A 17,049-nucleotide genomic window follows, 5' to 3' on the forward strand; every position below is an offset into this window, starting at 1 on the left:
ATATTTCTATCTTTTTCACTTATTTCATATTTGCAGTAATAGTCTTACTCTAATTGAACATTTCAATCACTTGTTGCCCGCTTTAAAGCTTTGTCTTTTTGCAGCTGTCTTAGATATGCAGTTTCCAACTGGAAACAACATGTACAAGGCAAGATTTTGTCATTTTGAAATTTTCTGGAACACTGATAGACCTGTTTCTTGTTTAAACATATAAATGTTTATTTTTTGATCAAGCTGATGCAAATACGAAAGAAAGATAACCTATTGTCGTCCATGTACATAATCAATTAAACTAAGCATTCTTTACTTGTTTTTCTTTCATGTTTGGAGAGATGGAAATGTTACCCATATTCAGTATATAAAAAACGTTAGTAGGCATCTTAATGACATTGTCAATATAAATGCGTAAATCTGCTATTTGAAAGAGAAATATCTTTTAACCTTTTTTGTTGTTGTTCTGTGTGCGTGCGTGCTTGCGTGTTAACGTGGCTAATATGTTTAGTTTTAATATTTTTGTCTGATCTTCTTTTTCATTATAGCGGTGGGGGTGGTAGAAGGCCATGTTTACATATTGCTGTATTTATAACGTGTTCATTCTATGTTTCTAGACAAGCGTTATGTGAAGTGATGGGAAATAAATACAAACTTGCAGTGGAGTGAAGGAAACCTCTCAGAAATAAGGGGAAATTAAAGATTTTGTTGTTTCAACAAATCGTGTTAAATTTCGGAAACAAGCAATTTATATTACTAATGCCTCAATAATAAAATTACCCATTTGTATTCATGAGCTCTTATTATGTATTGAGGAATGCATTGTTTTTCTCCAACAAAACATAAACAAGAATTACTGTTAATATCGACTGAACGGAATAGTAAACATGTCATGAAAGCAATGTTATTTCTTCATGTTTTTTTTATCACGCAAAGTTTCCAAGTAATTTTACACAGAATTCCCAAACCTTTTAACACAAAATCTTATTAATTGTTTTGTAAGCCCTGAATACAAAACATATCATTCACAGACATTTAATTTGAATAAATCATGAGTTGTTTTGTCTCATAAAGCTTTGTATATGACGATTAAATGAATTAAGTCATTCAAATTTTTCGTCTATGCTTCTTTGTTTTGAAGCCACCACCGAGTCCGCTGAAGAAGCCAATTATAAGAATATTTTATCATTTAACAGTTTTGGCAATTTTCCAAATGTTTCGTGTAGGTTATGCAATAAAGGATTTAAAATCATGATTTGGAGAATACTGACGCACAAAAATTACAGAACTTATTATGCAGTATTATCTTATGACATTATGCATAATTTTTACACATGTCTAGTAATGTTAAGAATGCTCTTTTTTTTTCTTACCTAATGTATGATTTACACTTATTTTTTTTATAAAACGTATAAAAAATTGTTTTATAATAATAACTTTATACTATATAATAAAGCCTGTAGAACTGAATAAAATGTCTCGCATTTAGCAAATGTTAAGCTTCATAATATGTTTTCAACAGAATCAACTGTAAATTGAAGCACATAGTGGTAAACAGAGCATTTTGCATGTTGAAAACGTAACTACATGTATATACAATATAAATGAAGCATTCTATTTAACAATCTAAATATAACCATCATTGCATATATTTTAATTTAGAAATAGGTATGTATATATCGTTTTCAGCATTTGTTCTTCTGGAACAGGAAATAAATACACTATTTTCGGAACATAGTATAGACATAGTTTTATCACTAAATTAGTCATAGAAAGCTTGACAAACTGTGTTCTTAAAAATTAAAAAAGAAAATTGTTTTCATAAACCAAGAAGTTTATTACCAAACAAATATGAATACACTGTTTGGTGCCACTTTTTACCACTGTAAAACAACTGTTACTTTAATCAATTATGTTACTTGAACTGTGTTATTGTTTTCCTTCTTTTTGCATTTTGTTTTATCATGACAATTGTGTGTCTTCTTTAATTTTAACGTTAAATATAATCGTTCTTTGCAATTCAACATTAAACTATTAAATCTTACTTCAGGGACAGAATATTGCACCATTCTAAGCACACATATTTTTCTTGACAATTATAAATTTGTGTCAGATGCGATAACCAATGCGCTTTAAGATAAGTATAACACATTGTAAAGATTATTTGTTTCCCGCAAACATTGTTGACCTTTTACTCAAGTTATATACAGGCATTTCTTATTATTTACAGAATATTCAATAAAGCTGGAAACTCTGTCAAAGATCGGTTTGAACTGTTTATATTGTCAAGTATACTTATCATTTAGGCACGCGCGCCGACCTATTTTGATCTTGAAACAAGCTCTTAACTACCTCTAACAGTTTCTTCTGAGACTCATTTAATTGATATGATTATATACGAGTATAGTGACATCCTCTTTGTGATGTACATGTGCCCACCTGCACCTGCACGTGTTAACGCGCGTTGGTGTGTACATGGGTGTAGGTATGTGCTTATTTTATATTTAATGGTTAATTATAAATTAATAGACTTGCTGTCCTGAAATGTGTACTTGTATGTGCTTAAATTGAGGCAATACACTGTGTCAGAGCTAATCTAAGATATACTAGCAGACCCATTTACATATCAATTCTTTAGTAATCATTTTACCAAATATTGTCTTTTTTTCATTGCACTGTATTTTAAAGGTGTTTTTCCCTTATCATTTTCAACGTTACTTATTGCTGTTCCCTAGTTTTTCCCTCTTCAATTTTTTAAGGACCAAAAGTGCCTGTTTATTAATTCATTTAAAAATATGTTACTACATTTTCAAAAAAAAACATTTTCTTTTTGTCGAAAAATTTAAGTACTAGTTTAGTACTAGAAACACGCTGGTACATATCGACAATTCTTCTATCAAGTCAAAACTTGTATAAGAAAAGTTCATTTTACATCTGTTAAGGAAGTAAAAGAACCTACAGCATTTCACCCTGACAAAAAGCTATGGCAACTTATAGAGACATAAAATATAATATGTCAGAAATCACCGGAAGAACCGAAAATTGACATGATAAGCTTTCTATAGGTTCATCACGTCATACGCAACTAATGATCGATGTAATTAAATAAGATGCAAGACGCAGCTAAGATATGAATAACTGTAAAAAGAAAAATAAATAAAATCTGCTAATTATTAATTTAACGTTTAATGAAATGTTTAACAAGAAACGTTTATTTAGTAGTATTGTTTATGTTGATGTTGTAAATGTTGATACGACTTTTAATACTTTTCACCAGATGGTGTCATAATAAACAATAAAAACAAAATTGATAATAGTAGTGTTTATTTTCCATATCTAACAAATAACTTTCCTTATTCATTTTTACTTGAGATTGTTTCCATTCCAATAACCAATGGGCAAAATGGATTCTCTTAATTAATCTGACAAAATCTGAATTCTCGTGGGCAACTGACAGTTCCTGAATTATGGACTGTGTTTTGGGGAAAATTGCAATTTTCTTATTGATTGGTTACACTGTTCTCATCTTGACAATTGTTCCGGTCACGAACGTTGATTTGATTTGTGTTTGTACGTTCCTAATGTTATAGATTGATGACAATCTCGTGTTCGTAAATTTTGTCTAATCTAACAACGCTATATTATTAGAAACTGGACCAAACCAGTATTGCTATCATATGTAAGAAGAATCTTCTAACCAATATAATTTCAACAAATTCATAATCGCATTCTTGTAAATTTGAAATCTTATTTGTACATGTCCAATTCCAAAGAAACTTTAAATATATGTTAAAATTATAGAAAAATATGTGATCAAAAGATTCAAAGTAACAACGCATTTCAACACAGACAGTCACAGATAAACAAAAATTATAGTAGACTAAATTGCTGTATCAATATCAGTGTTATAAGTACATGTAAGTAAAAAGAATTTGTAGGTTTGACTTTTACAGGTTTTTTTCTTTTTTTTCTCAGGACTGATTTATTTCCTTGCATACGATTGTTGTTTAATGTTAAATCTGCATGCCTCCAGATTCGTGCCAATTTTCATGGAAATTTGAAAATTTATTTAGAGTATACTATTATCAAGTAAATAGAGAAAGTAATTTACATAGTTTGATATAATTTTGTATGTTTTAAAGCTTAAAACTTGCTGGAGAGTGACTTCGTAGAAATAATAAATTTTCAAACAACTATAACATAACATTGCTTGACAAAACCTCATCCTCTATCCAACAAAACATTAAATTGCGAAATGATATACATGTATATAAGTCTATCAAGCGAAAGCTTTTTCGCTTATACGAAATATATTTTTAATATAGTGGGATAACCTCTCAGCAAAAAAATATATTACTAACAGCGACAAAGTTCAACAAAAATTCATGTGTGGCGAACTATTTTTAACTACTTATCATAAAAATCTGCAAAAGGTAGAAACCTTAAAATCATGTCTAGATAAAACCTGACTTGATTTTGATTCTCCATGAGAAATAATGAACACTTCACCATTGATTTAAAGAGTTAATGTTCCATTCGTTAACAATAAAACGTGAAATCAATAATCCCGAATGTTCAGAAAAAAGACGTTTTCTAAATCAAGATATTTATAAATATAATTACAAAGTACAAAAGTGTCGAAGCAAACTGCAGTATCAGCGTTATCAGGAAAAGAATATTTCAATGATTTAAAAGTGACCGAACATAAGAATCAAATTTGATTGTTCAAGGTTTTGCGCAGCACATATAGCGCTGAAAAGCTGTCAAGTTGTGTTGCAACAAAATACGATTATGTCAAAATGAAGGAAGTAAAATCCATATCATTGGATTAAAGGAGATCAATAGTTTAATCAACATTAAACACATTACGATATCGTCCGATCTTATTAAACGTTGTTTTGCTTGGAATTTTAGAAAACCTTTTGTGATACATTTGATTTATTCTAATCAAACAAAAAGAAAAAGACTTGAAAATGTAATAACAATTTAAACAGAATTTGGTACTGCCAAATCAAGTGTTATGGTTCTTTTATGTTTTAGGTGTTGCTAATATCTAGAAAATAAAAGGACATAATTCGAAACAGTTCCTGCTTTTCAATTTACTTAATTTGATATTTTTTATCAGATATATAAAAGTAAATTGATTAAAAGTTTGAAATTTAAATATTTAATTCAATACTGTACACAGTATATAAAAAAAATCAATATACCCTATACAATTTAATGTATTCCCTGCGATTACAAGCACGTGTTACTTCCGAACACTGTATCCTTCTTGGGAGCCTATATTTTTCAGTTTGTATCTTTTTTTAGCCATTACAGGATGTAGACTTATTTATATACTGTGTTGCAAGTTAGTTTATATCGATAGCGGAGACTATTTCCCGCTATATAAAACAATAAGAGGAAGATGAATAAAAGAAAGAAACATGTCTCTTTAGTTATATATTGATGGATATTTTTGCACATGTAGTCAAATTGTTGTTACAATTTGCATCAATTGTCGGTTTTGTCACTCAACTCTTGATAAATTTACAAAATATCTGATAAATGATACATGTATAAACAATTGGAAGAGCAGCCCAATTCAATCTGGTATCACGAACGCAAACCAGCAAAATCCATTTGAAGCCATGTTAAGCTTCTCACATTTACATTTTTTTTCTCTAAAGAAGTAGGACACCATTTATTCTTAGATTTATTTGACTGATGAAATTCTGATATTTAAAGTTATAATACCGTTCAACGATGATATTTTACCCTACAACTTAGTTTTCAGAAATTATCACCTAAATCATAAGTATATCCTCATTAATGATGAACTGCTATACAATTTTAATCTTATTTCGCCGAAACACTCGGATGCAACTGGATATAATATCGCCAGTTTTTGAAATCCCCGCCATTTGTAAAAGCTCTCGGGCCCGATCGGTTTCATTCGGAATTAACTCATTTGCATACGGAAAAGTTCGGAAATGCTATAATTAGAAACAAGTTCGGAAACGCTATAATTAGAAACGTCAACAAACTTGCGACCCCGACATATAGGAGATATATAATATAAATGACGGATGCAATTTTATTTGATGTTTTGTAATTAATAAACGATATGAAAAGCTATTTATTAGCTAAGGAATGTAGCTTATATCCTCGTAACGCGTTACAAAACAATCGGAAAAAGAACAAAGTCTGAGACTCTCACTAGATCTACAGTAAACAAGAAGATGGAGCGTTGGTCATGTCTATGTCGTACGGTTGCTGTGGTTATTTGAAATCGGTAAATTAGCCGTTCTTTATGATCGGTTCGTACCAGAAATAATACGTACCTATTGCCAAGCTTCCATCGTAGTAATATGGCATACAGTAGTGTGCGTCATGTAAATATTATGAAACACAGACACTTGGGCTTTGGTGCTCAATCTGTATTATATTATAGATGTTGAAATATGATTTTTTTTCAAAACGGCTTATATTAAGTTTTTTTGTTTTTTTTTTATTTTAAAGGCGTTTTGAGCTCCAAACCAAGTGTCTGTGTTAGGAAATTATAATGAAAAGAAATATAATTTGGCAATCTGGTGTAATAACCTGTATAGGGTGTTACCAGATTAAATAACCAGTCAACTGCATGCAAAAGCCAATAGATCTACATAATTAACATCTACAGACTCAACCGTTTGATATATGATAATGTATAATTATACTTCATTTATAAGCAAACCAGAATGGAAAAAGGACCAAGTTAAAGTTCTGATGCCTATAATTTTGAAAATGATCACTCAAGACCTGATTTTTATGTTAGCCTTTTGTAAAAGTGCACATTATGGAAAATAATGTACTAATGAGAATTTCATTCCAATACAAACACAGTGCAACCTGTGTAAATATTATTCTGTTAACAATGAACAGTTCCATTCCACTGAAAATAAGATTGCCAAGAATTAAATCCTAATCTCTGGATTATGTACACCGGTATGGCATAAAACCATAAATTTCACCACTTTATGTTCAAATGTTGAATTCTGCTAAAGCTGGTGCTAGGGGGGCATGGAAGGTAACTTGCACTTTCCAACAGGCTCACCAAATAGAGCCTGCAACAGTTTCAATTTTGTCATTTTGGGCTTTCTGCAGGAATTCTTTATTTCTCTATTTTCTGATGTCAAATGTACTTTTTTAAAATTCAAATAAGATCACTGATTGTAACAATGTTTTACAAATACCTTTCAATGTTAATTTACGCTCCACTTCTCTTAGCACGTTTCAGGACACATTTTGGAATGTTGTTAAAATAACAAAAACACAGATAAATTGAAACATGTATTTGAACATTGGCAGTAAAACAACAATAAAATATTTTCAAATGAACAGCATATCTTCTTTTTCTTACTCTTAAAATTGTACACCAGTGACTTCTTTACAGTTATAGTTTTATTTTTTATTCAATCCATGCTGTCTTAACAGGAAGAGAAAGTGTGAAGATGGCCAATATTGTAGAAGGAAATAAATAATTAATATCTTAATTCCAACCAAATTGTATGAACTTGAGCTAACCCCTTATGGGTTTCTGGTGATGAAGGATATTATGCTTAAGCCATTGTGACCTTAGACCTTACTAACTCCAAACTAATGCTTAATTACTAATCTAAGCAATGTCCCTGGAAATGTTCAAAACCTTGGGACAATGAGTTTACATGTCACTGAGACCTTGAACTTATAATCAAATGGACCAATCTTAAAACTAATGGCAATCAGAATTTTTCCTTCTGAGTTACATAAACTATATCTTACAATGTTACACATATTTAAAGGAAGTTAAACTTTATGCCATCTTGAGCTTTAAATCTAATTACCTCAAAATCAGTTGGTGCCATTATCTGGGGAAGGGCAATGTTCCTACCAAGCCTAAAAACTTAGGCTTACCCCTGAATGTAAAATAATGTTTGTTCCCCACTCCCGCGACCTACCTACAAATAGCACAGCTACCTAAAATATCTTATTGCCCAGGATTTGTTTACTAAAAATGAAATCAGAGTGTCAATGAGAATGACATCTTTTTAACTGTCTCGTGATTTTTTAATTGTAAATATACAAATGTTGGGATATTTGTTGATTGAAACTGAAAATATGGTTCTAAATTTTCAAGTAAAACAGATGCTTTCATGCATTCACAATTTGTTTGAACTACATTATATAATTTTAATGAAAAATAAAACAAGACAAACATTTTGAATAACTAGGAATGTGTCCAGAGGACACGGGTCCCCCCTACGCGCCACTGTTTTGTCAATCTTATGACTCTAGGTCAAATATTTTTTGAAAACTTAAAATCTTTTACTAAGTAAAGGGCAAGAACTTTACAAATACTGAATAAATTCACAAGTAAACCCCAAGGTGCATAAGTAAACATGCTGACCAACATTCTTTTAAACATTCAGGCCTACTAGTGAAATACTTTTTGAGCTATGCATGAACAAGTTGAAAATTGTAAATTATTCGATAAATTAAAGTGAACCTGTAGTAGCCACTCCTATATTGTCTTTCTTATTTATATTTTATCCCTGTAGGATATTAATTATGGAGTTAAATGATAAATTATTTATGTTTGGCTGAATGAAATGAAAGAAAACATAAATACTTTTTGAGCTATGCATGAACAAGTTGAAAATTGTAAATTTATACTACTGTAAGTACAGGGCAATAACTCTAACAAAACTGGAAAAAATCCACATGAAAGTCCCAGGTTCATAGCTTCACAGTGATGTAAATCATTATTCCTGTAATTTAGGGATGTTGATCATTATTCCTGTAAAGTTGGTTGATTCTCACTCAAGCACTCAAGGAACAAATAACAACATAATGAAACGTTTTTTACTAAGTCAAGGGAAATAACTCTACAAATACTGGATAAATCCACAAGCCAAACCCCAGCTGCAAAACTAAATATGCTGAGCAACCTTCCCATAAGGTTTAATGACTCTATGTCAAATCCTTTTTGAGTTAAATGTACATGTGACACAAGTTGAAAACTGCAAAATTTTACCAAGTCAATGGCAATAACTCTAAAAATCCTAAATAATTCCAGATGAAAATACCCAGATGCGCAACTACACATGCTGATCAACATTCCTGTAAAGTTTCATTACTCTAAGTCAAATACTTTTTGAGTTACATGCGACACAAGTTGAAAATTGCAAAATTTTACTAAATCAAGGGCCATAACTCTCAAAATACTAAATCCAGACGAAAATACCCAGGTACACAACTACACATAATGTTCAACATTCCTGTAAAGTTTCATTGCTGTAGGTCAAATACTTCTTGAGTAACATGTGACACAAGTTGAAAATTGCAAAAAATTCAATGGCAGTAACTCTGAAAATACTAAAAATATCCAGATGAAAATACCAAGGTGAACAACTACACTTGCTGATCAACATTACAGTAAAGTTTCATGACTCTAGGTGAAATACGGACGGACGGACAAGGGTAAATCTAAATGCCCGGCTTTTGCCCGCCACTAAAGTGGGGGCACAAAAATAAATATTTTGTCAGCCCACCTAACCTATCTAAACTGGAATGGGATGAGGGAGTAAATACAAAGATAATTTTAAGGCTTGCCTTGTTTGATTGAACAAGGATGTTATATAAAATGCCCCTGTGTCATTGGTCTAATAAACTAGATTGGACTACAAACAATTCATGGACTAATAACAACTAGATCTCCGCGAGTCGGATGTGTTGCCTTGTGAACAATATAGTTTAGGAGAAATGGCCAAGACAAAAATGAAATATGAAAATTAACAAAGGGCAATAAAGTTAAAGCCACTAATAGCAAATAACAAGCAAAGCCAAAATTTAGACATTTAACCTTGAAGGTCAAGGTCAATTATGAATGAAGGCCAAGGTTAGACAATACACCAAGAACTTTAAAAGTTATGAACAAGGTTCAAGTTTGCAGAAGGCAACGGCAGCAACCTCTATTTATTTTTTCAAAAAAGAAGAAAAAAAAAAAGAAAAGCTGAGCTAAAGTGAATGACATAGTACATGTATATCAAAAGATATAATTGAATAATACTTTTAACTTTGTTACTACATTAAAGCTCATAGCAGCACTTATAGTTTAATAGATTGGATAATATTTTGCACTTGTATAAAAAGTAGTCATTTTTCTGACAAAATATTAAAAACAGACCTTGAGTCATGACAAATGAATCAAGAGAGTTTTTTTCGAAACAAGATAGATACAGTGCCATATCTAAAAAGATATTTCATAAAACTATCATGAATACCAGGTGTTCAATGTCAGCTTAAATATGTTTGAATAGTTGGGCAATCAGTGTAACACACTATTTATCATTCTTTTCCATAAAAAGTCAATCATATCTTGATTTATGTTCCTCGTGAATGGCTCGGGTAGGCTTCGGGCTAACTTGGGCCAAATATTTTGAAAGTCTGTGGGGGTCATCTTTCTCTAACTTTCTATTTTATATATCCCCTCCCTGTCACTAATTCTCAGAGTTATAGCATCATGAAAAATGGTATGATGATACTTTTTTCTTCTTCTTTAATTCATCCAGACTCGCTGAAGTCTGAAATGAGAAATTAACAAGCCTGTTATAACAAAAATCATAAGTGTATACAATTCTCAAAATGCATTACATGTAATTATGTCCTCAAAATTTATTAGTCAGGTTATTCAGAGACTGCAAAATCTCTTTTGATTGAAATTAATATTATATAGGCAATATAAATGCATAGTGATCACACATTCAATAAAAATATCTTATAATTCATAGAGGCAGGAACATTTAATACTAAGATATGCAGCATTTATATTCATATGCAAAAATGAAAAAAAAATGTTGAGAATCTATATGCCCAAAGAAGATAAAGCACAACATTTTATTTAGGTTTTGCCTCTTTATATGTTTGAAGAACTGAAATCTTTCTATTGAAATAAACAAAGAAACATGTTACATCCATATTAGACTCAGTACAGAGTACATCTATGTTGAACATTATTATAGTTCCAAACAATTCACTTTATTAACACAAACTGGACACTGTTTTCTTTCATTTTATAAAATTGTGAAACATTAGATGTTGGAGTTTTGTAAGTAGCATACCTAACAGATCCCCCTTGTTGGTGATGTGTGGTCTATTTGCATGTATATTATAATCTATGGCTGCAAGAAGAGTGTGCATCCTATAAACAGGTGGTGTGTAAGCAAATCTTTTGGTACAATACATCAAGATGTGCTGGTGAAACCCCTACATGCCAGATGTACTTCTAAAAATGAATACAAATAATGGAAAGATATTTTTATTTAAATGATTTTAGTAAGGAAAAATCCTTTAACATTAACATATTCATATGCCAGATATAATCTCTGTATGTAAATAATTATCTTTGAAAAGATTTTACACAGCTCTATCCTTCAATTGATAAGTGCAATAAAGGTGCCAATTAATTTATACAATGGTTGTAGGTCCATTTGCGTTAACATATAAAGGTGCTGTAAACATTGAACATTCTATAATCAATAGACATATGAGCTTTGTATTAATCAGGACATATACTCCTTTCCAGTTAGGAAAATAAATTCTTTTAAAAAGTTCACTCCAAACTGCTAGCATATCTTAACAAAGATAGACATATCTCCTTTGCAGAATTAATGGTTCCAACATTGGAGCCATTATGGCCTCAACTTTTTTGATTGCCCAATCTGGTGGTGCAAACTAAAATTGCTCCAGGGGGAACCCTGTCAATATAAATTTCTTTTATTGTACCTGATGAGAACATACCTGCAGTTGAGATATTATGTCATCTTATTCAGAACACCAGCCAGATCTTTCAGACTATGTGCATCTTATTTCCTTTGCAGCCATGGTTTGTTCTGGTTTCTAATGGGCCATGATTGTACAAGGCATTGGTGTATTCCATCATCTGAAAACAGAATCCATTCATGCTCAATAACTATAAGATTGATGCAGACACTAAAATATATTATTCCCTGAAATAAAATATCAAGACAAATAAGCATGCATTAAAAAATGGCAAAGAAGTCAGCCTTCAACAAGTTTTATGAAACATTACTAAGCATTTCACATTTATTTTACATATAAAATGCTTACCATAAACCTATGAAGTATTCCACATTATGCATCAAAACATCTTGCATGCATTAATTTTCTTGCAACAAATGACAATTATGTATTGCTATCTAGAATTTTATCTAAATATTTCTTGAGCAACAGAATAATCATATAAAAATATCAAACATTCAAACAAAATCAAATATATAATAATTGTTTACTTACCATGAATAGTTTATAGTCTGTAGCAGTTTTATAACTAAACCAGAAATGAATGGTTGTGTCTCAATTCAACTCCAAAAGGATTTTATTGGCTTTCTTTAGTGCTACCTGAAGATTAAACCATAACTTGCTTAAGATTTAGAAGAAAAGAAATCAATTGTGGAATTCCTTTTCATTTTAGCGAAAAATATTCTACATAAGAATTGTATATATTCAGTCTTCACCAAGTTTTACTATAGGACATGAATCTGCCCTTGTTATTAACAACAAATACAGCAGTATAATGCATGCAGTGATAACACCAGTCTATTAAAAATTCTTAGTTTAAAAGGGATATAACTTAAAAAAATATTGCTTTCACAGTCATTGAATTTAAGATTTTGAATTCACTGGCCCCAATTCCAGTTTTGAATTTATTCTACTTTATATTTAACTACATTTTCTTAAAATTTACACTGGCCCAAACTAATTTTCACTGGCCATGGGCCACCAGGCCAGTGCTAAATTCAATGACTGCTTTCATAAGAACATGTATGCTCCCCTGTTTAACAATTACACTTTGTCCTGATAAGCAAGTCTTTCAAGTTACATGTTGATACATTTCAAAATATTTAAATAATGCAATTGTATGCCAACATAGCAATCTGACATAGAATGTAATAGCTTTGGAAAAAAAGAAGCTAGAAATTAGTAATTCATGATGCTTGATTGTAACTAAGAAAGTATACTCCACTTTTGAGGAATCTGTAACTATTTTGTTGTATGGTCTGAGAATTGACTACATAACAGAATCCTTTCCAAAAACCATATATGAGCCGCGTCACGACAGTCTGATCAGGATCCATGCTGTTCGCTATCAGTTTCTCTACTTGTTATAGGGTTTGTAAGCGAACAACATGGATCCTGATCAGACTGTGCGGATGCGCAGGCTGGTCTGGATCCATGCTGGTCGCAAAACCATTATGTTGGTTTTGTCATGACACGGCTCATATATATTTTTTTCACAAGTGGATTTAAGACCTATAATGACCCTCTAGTCTATTATTTTTTCACCTCAGTGAACAATTACCTATAATAATATTATGGAGTCATACAAATATCAAACTCATCATTTAAGATGACACCAAAATCTTTCAATTGGACCAAAATGACCAAAATTAACCATGTAATGCATGTTTTTTTTCTTCTTCTTCTAATACAGTATTATATGCCACTTAAAAATGTCATTATTGTTTAATATTAAAATCATATGAATATCTTATCATGATATATATGGATCACATGTTGACATGTATATATCCATTAATTGGTTCAATAAACTAATAAAAAAACATGAATTCAGCAGTATTTAAGATTAATCAGTTTTTATATGAATTATATAAGTAAATTAGTTATGCAAGTATATAGTTATATAGCAATTTTGAAAGGTATTATTATAACCTGTCACTTTCGACAAAAATGGTGTACTTACTCTCCTCTGCATATGCACTGAAGTCCAGGTCATCTTTGATGTATTGCAACACATGATGAAGATGAAATTGATTTATTTCTGTAATTGAAAATATAGCATACTAGTACCATGGCCTAAAATCTTGACTATTCAAACCAATTACAAATACAATAGTACAGTATTATACATGAATTGCTGCACTGCTTATAAGGAAGAAGGGTTGTCAATAAGAATTATCTAACGTTTCCAGCACAATTATGGTTATTGTCCATGATTATTTTTCAAATTGTGAAATGCTGAAATTTTACTGCAAAAATGATTCAAATGAGACAAAAATATTGATTTTTGTGCGATTTTCCAAACAACATTTTATTTTTTCTACTTTATTTCTTTGAAGATTCAACAACCCTGGATAGTAGATCAATATATCAGACTTACAGGCTTGTTATTGCTTAAATGTCGGTCAAGGTTGCCCAAAAGCAAAAATATCTCAAAATCAAAGGACGTCACATTTATAGGACTACCCTTGAATAAGCGTGATAGTTGAACATGCTTTGAAGAAATGCCTGTTCTGCTAGTCAATAGTTCTAACCCTTTTTGAGACACATGTGGCTAATCTATTTCACAGCATTGTAGTTACTATACAGTACAGCTTACAGTAAAAAACAATAATGTGATTGGAAAATAAAAGTTATTCAAAATATTAGACTACAAAATATAATTTTGTTGTGTCTTAAATGATTCTTAAAAGATAGTGATTGGCCATCTTAAACGATATTACAATGGTTACAATGAACATACGCCATAAAATTATAAAGGATTAGGCTCAGCCGATCTTTTATTTAACCTGTTAACAATTTATTGGTACGAAAATTACAGTGAACGAAAACTTGATACACAGACGTGGATCTGCAAGCTTAATTTCTTTATCACAAGTCAAAACCATCCTAAAAACTATAACACAATATCTGTGTTTATATATTCGTAGGTGAAATTTTTCTATAAGTAGATCTAAGACCAAGAAAAATTTAAATGCAAACAAAAACGATGATCACCTCACCTGTCAATCAGATAACAACTTCACGATCGCTTTTGGTTTTAATTACCCTTTTTAGAACTTTTCATCGCTTTGAATCACTACCGGAGTATATCCTTGATTGAATTAAATCACAGTTTCTTTCCACTTTTCGCTTTTTCCTTTTCCAATCTCAAAATTTATTTCTCGTATACGTGACACACCTTTCGTATTGTCCGCCATTATTTTGGTTTGGTAAATCATATCACGTGACTCAGATCCGAACATTTACGGAAATAATCGAAGGCTTCCCGCCAAAATATAAATCTTATTTGACTAACCCAGTCAAATAAGAAAATGCATTTTTTAGATCGGTCAGAAATGTTACGGAAAGCGTTTCTAAGTTGGAAAACTTTGTCAATACTAGTTAAATAATGCATTTGATAACAATAAGGCGTTAATTTGACAATCTGTTTTGATGAATTTGACCAGGAATATAACTTTAATCCAATAATTCAATTTGTTAGTCAATGCTGAGCTTTGATACATGCGCTATTCATCTTGGTGAAATTTTGAGAAAACCAGTTTTTTTAATGTTTTAAATCAACAACAAAAATTTCCTATCAATAAAACTTTTCCTGCTTCTACCGATTAATTTTAAGGAAGCGGAAATACTGTGAATTTGTGCAATGATGGCAAAATATTTATATGATTCGTTTCTTTTTTCTTAATTTGGTGAATAATTATTTTTTATGGTTGTTGTTTGGTTTGTTTGTTTGTTATTTTTGTTGTTGTTGTTGTTTTTTGTGAATTAAGTTGGTGTATTACAGTAAAAGTTCATGAAGCAATATATTAAGTAACTTACTGCAAATGAAAAGTTTTAAAAACAACATATTCGTTAAATATTTTCTGTTAAGGAAATTGTTGTCTCAGATGTGTAGTGAAGAATGGTTTCGTTGATCAAGTTGCAATATAATGCTGATGAGTCTGGCAATTCCTCTAATTTATATATTTATTATATTTATCAGACGTGATGTCCTTGGTAACACATCGTATTTTGTTATTGTCTTACAAGTCATGAGGAGTCCGGATATTCCAGCTTCTTTAAACATATGCGCTTCTTAATATTTAAAAGATGTATATATTTATTTGATTAATTGAAAAGTTTTCATACTGAATCACTGTTTGGTCATCTCGAATTATCGTCATTGGTAAACATAAAGCAAAGCAGTTCATAGATATACATGACCGCCTCCGTGGTCGAGGGGTTAGAGTCGATGATGATAGAACGGAGGAAGGTTTTGTTGGTTTGTTTGTTTGTTTGTTTCATTTTACGCCTTTTTCCAACAGTATTCAGTCATATATTCGGATAGTTTCCTAACCATCGTTCAGTCTAGTACTGGTGTAACTCTCCAGGAACGATGGTTAGGAAACTACCCGCCTATATGACTGAAATACTGTTGGGAAAAGGCGTAAAATGAAACAAAAAAACAAAATCATAGATATACATACATGTAGATGTATTTTCACGATAAACACATTTGATTTGTAACTATGATTTGCAATGTCTTTAAAAAAAAAGTACAGCCCAGGAAGAATAGAGAGAATAGATCTCAACAATATTAATATTTGATTTTTGTGGTTTGTTGTCACGTATGATATTTAATATTATCAACATAATTATCGATTCTATAAAAGACCTATTATGGACCATTTGAAACACTTTAAAGATTCTGTTTTCCATTATATAATTGAAGAAATTCCTTCTGAGAAGAAATTCCTTCTGAAAAGAAATTCCTCCTGAAAAAAATGTGTCGTGGTATATTATACAACAGAAATTCATTAACATTTATGTCTATTTATATTTTCTTCACTTTATTTGTACTATTATTTGGTTTTAGTTCATTTTTTTAAAGAAACCTTTTTTCAAATGTTTCACGTTTGACAAGAAGCCTTACATATGGTCCATGTGAAAAAAGATTATTTTTAACCAAAGGATCATATTCACAAAGGCTAAGTGCTATATACAATAAAACTGGAAACCACCGAGATAGTAGATTTGTGTTACACTTTGAGCCGTCTGATGCAAATCATTTTATTTATAACCGCCCACAACGTAAGCGTTTACAACAGCCCACAACGTAAGCGTTTACAACAGAAGAAATTGTAATAGTATTTGGAACAGACAACTTAATAAAACAGAAACAAACAAATGTCTTTTCTTTTGTTTTTTCTTGTCTAACTATAGATGTCTACAATTCCCTAAAATGCTGATCAC

At 30.9% G+C, this 17,049-nt stretch overlaps 1 long non-coding RNA gene across 1 annotated transcript; it reads right to left on the reverse strand.

Moving 5' to 3' along the window:
* Positions 1 to 7,292: 7,292 nt before the first annotated feature.
* LOC132717331 (uncharacterized) lies at positions 7,293 to 15,072 on the reverse strand. The gene is made up of 6 exons (XR_009623946.1): positions 14,817 to 15,072; positions 13,778 to 13,855; positions 12,310 to 12,414; positions 11,794 to 11,935; positions 11,115 to 11,278; positions 7,293 to 10,577 (listed from the first exon to the last, which is right to left on the reverse strand). It is a non-coding gene; the product is annotated as an uncharacterized LOC132717331 (long non-coding RNA).
* Between the last annotated feature and the right edge of the window lie 1,977 nt (positions 15,073 to 17,049).

Source organism: Ruditapes philippinarum, unplaced genomic scaffold (genome assembly GCF_026571515.1).
Source record: "Ruditapes philippinarum isolate M1 unplaced genomic scaffold, ASM2657151v2 ctg3424_1_1_1_1, whole genome shotgun sequence".
Lineage (NCBI taxonomy): Eukaryota > Metazoa > Mollusca > Bivalvia > Venerida > Veneridae > Ruditapes > Ruditapes philippinarum.